Below are 3,180 nucleotides of genomic sequence, written 5' to 3'. Positions count from 1 at the left end.
CACACACTCACACACACACACTCACACACACACACACTCACACACTCAGGATACGCTGTTTCATGTTCTCAGCAGCAGTTTTCCTGCACAGCAGTCCCCGCTTGCCCACAGGTTACTTCCCATGCTGTCCGTCAGCTGCGCTCAGTCACAGACCAAGCCGTTAAATGGATCATTCCAGAAAAAACAATGCGGAAGTTTCCCGCCTGCAGGGCTAAGTGTGCGGGAATCTCTTGCCCGTCTACTGCATCCTTTAACGTTGGTACCTGCCCCCGCCCACTCGCCACTGAGTAGCCATCGCAGGTACCAGGTCACTGCACAGACTGGGCTGCGTTCAGGTGACCGTGTTTGACCTCACGGCGTCCAAAGTGCAAGACGAGCGATGCCGGAAACTCGGATGTGCCAGCGGGAAGCCGCAAAGGGCTTCCTGTGAGCGAAAAGGCAGAAGGCGTGCGGTACAAGATACTTGGAGAGAGAGACCGTGTTTATATCAACTTCTGTCACAGCTGTTGTACTTGTTCTGGTTTATTACTAGTTATTATTATTCATCTTAATGTGTCTAATTTATTTTTTTAGAATATATTATTGGTTTCAGAGAGGAAGGGAGAGGGAGAGAGAGATGGAAACATCAATGATGAATCATTGCGGTGTCTCCTGCACTCCCCACCCTGGGGATCGAGCCCACAACCCGGGCCTGTGCCCTGACAAGGAATCGAACTGTGACCTGGTTCCTAGGTCGACGCTCAGCCACTGGCCACGCCGGCCGGGCTAACTGTGTCTAATAGATAATTGATCTTTATCCCAGGTGTGCACATGTAGGATCCGGTACATCCGTGACTCGGTCATCCTCCGGGGTTGGAATGTGGCCTCCGCTGATTAGGGTTACAGTTGTGTTGTGCCTGATGTGTCTTTCCTTGTATTTATCCTTCTTGATGCCCATAAAGAAGCCTTCAAGCTTCTAGAACAGGGGTGGGCAAACTTTTTGACTCGAGGGCCACAATGGGTTCTTAAACTGGACCGGAACAAAAGCATGGATGGAGTGTTTGTGTGAACTAATATAAATTCAAAGTAACATCATTACATAAAAGGGTACGGTCTTTTTTTTTTTTTTAGTTTTATTCATTTCAAACAGGCCGGATCCGGCCTGCGGGCCGTAGTTTGCCCACGGCTGTTCTAGAACATGTAGCTTGCTATCTTTTATCAGTTTGGGGGAATTCTTAGCTCTTATTTTTTTAAGAATAGTTTATTGATTTTTAGAGAGAGGGAGGGAGAGGAGAGAAACATTGATGTGAGAGCATAACATGGATCGGCTGCCTCCTGCACGCCCCCTACCAGGGAGCAAGCCCTCACCCCGGCATGTGCCCTGACGGGAATCGAACCGACAAACTTGCGATACACGGGATGACGCCCAACCAACCGAGCCACACCCGCCAGCTCAGCTCTTCTCTCCCGAGGTGTTTTGGATGCTCGTCCTTGTTCCTCTGAACTCCGGTAACAACACAGTCCACCGTTTCGCCGTGACCGCGTCTCACGCTCCTCACCAGCTTTGGTCTCCGTCGATGCCTCATCCTAGACACTGTGTCACTGCCACCTGCCTCACGGTTCCTCCTCACCTCTGCGTAGCCCACGGTCGACCCTCCAGGGAGTCCTCAAGGCCACTTCTTCTATTTTTGTCTTTTACAATTTTTATTTTTTTATTTTATTTTTTTTAAATATATTTTATTGATTTTTTACAGAGAGGAAGGGAGAGAGATAGAGAGTCAGAAACATCGATGAGAGAGAAACATCGATCAGCTGCCTCCTGCACAACCCACCGGGGATGTGCCCGCAACCCAGGTACATGCCCTTGACCGGAATCAAACCCGGGACCTTTCAGTCCGCAGGCTGACGCTCTATCCACTGAGCCAAACCGGTTTCGGCTACAATTTTTATTTTTTTGTTTCCAGGTCTCCCCTGCCCAGATTTGTTAATCTCGTCTTTTGGCTCCTTGAGTACAGTATCATTATTTTAAAGTCCTTCCTTAAAGAGTTACCAGTATTTTAAGATCACTCCATTGTCTGCATCTCTCTGGGGTCTTTTCATCACGGCCACCTCCTGGCGTGCTGGTGGCGTCGGCCTGCGTGCTGCCCGTCTGTGTGGAGGAAGCCACCGGGAATTGGGCGACAGGGTGGTGCAGGGGGCGGTGTCCCCCCCTACCCCCCAGCAGACGGCCAGGTAGGCACACGGGCTGAGGTCAGACCCGCCTCCTCCCAGGCGCCTGGGAGCGCTCGAAGTGCAGTCGCTCCTCCAGGACCCGGCGCTGGAGGGTGTACGCCGCCTCCTCACACAGCCTAGTGCCCTTTCCCTCAGCCCCGCTGCCCTCTCCTGACTCAGTGGGTGCTCCACGTGACACCTCGCTGAGCCCTCTTCCGGGTCCGGGCCTTGACATTCCTCCCTGTCTCGGTAGCAGTCTGATGGGTGTGCGGGTTTCTGTCTTAATACTGCGCCTGGCCCTTTAGACCGCCTCCCTCGCTCAAGACCACGAAGTGCAACCGGTACTTGGTTTGCACTCCAAGCCCTTGGGAAGCTCGGCAGTAAATGGGCTGAGAAACAGGTGTGACCCCAGCTTCTGTGTGGGGTGGGGGACGGCCCTGGGAGCTGAGGAAGAGGTGGTTCTAGTGGGAGAAGATGTGCCTGAGCGAAAAAGCTGAACAGGACTTGATCCAAATTAAAGACTTGCACTGGGCGGAGACACTGCTCAGAGAATGGAGAGGAGGCCCTGCCAGGCGGCCGGTCAGAGCGCTGTCCCCATCTGGGCTCGACCCCTGGTCAGCTCCGTTACAAGAATCCACCAGTGAGCACATTAACAACAAATTGCTCTCTCTCTATCCAGCTAGCTCTCCCCCCTTCCTCTCTCTAAAACCAATTTTAAAAAATTGGTTTCTTTGAAAAAAAAAAAAGGGGGGGGGGGGGTGATGAAAAGGAAAGATGCAGAGGGCCTGGCTGGAGTGGCTCAGTGGTTGAGCATCAGCCTTCGAACCAGAGGTCCCGGTTCAGTTCTGCTGGGGCCCATGCAGGGGTTGCGGGCCACATCTCTCCAGGAGGGGGCGTGCAGGAGGCAGCGGATCAGTGGTTTCTTTTTCTTTTTTAAATTCTTTATTGTTTAAAGTATGACATGAGTCTCCTTTCCCCCCCATTGACCTC

The 3,180-nt window shown here is 52.4% G+C and overlaps 1 protein-coding gene across 1 annotated transcript in view; it reads right to left on the bottom strand.

Moving 5' to 3' along the window:
- Nucleotides 1–3,180, bottom strand: part of RNH1 (ribonuclease/angiogenin inhibitor 1) — a 25,396-nt gene that overhangs the window by 19,309 nt on the left and 2,907 nt on the right. The window contains exon 2 of the mRNA XM_014533992.1: nucleotides 2,852–2,853. The gene's annotated coding sequence lies outside the window, so the exon portion shown is untranslated. The remainder of the gene's footprint in view (nucleotides 1–2,851; nucleotides 2,854–3,180) is intronic.

This window comes from Myotis brandtii, unplaced genomic scaffold (assembly GCF_000412655.1).
Source record: "Myotis brandtii unplaced genomic scaffold, ASM41265v1 scaffold1236, whole genome shotgun sequence".
Taxonomy (NCBI): domain Eukaryota; kingdom Metazoa; phylum Chordata; class Mammalia; order Chiroptera; family Vespertilionidae; genus Myotis; species Myotis brandtii.
Note: the sequence above shows the minus strand (reverse complement) of the source record. Positions and strands in the feature narration are given on the sequence as shown.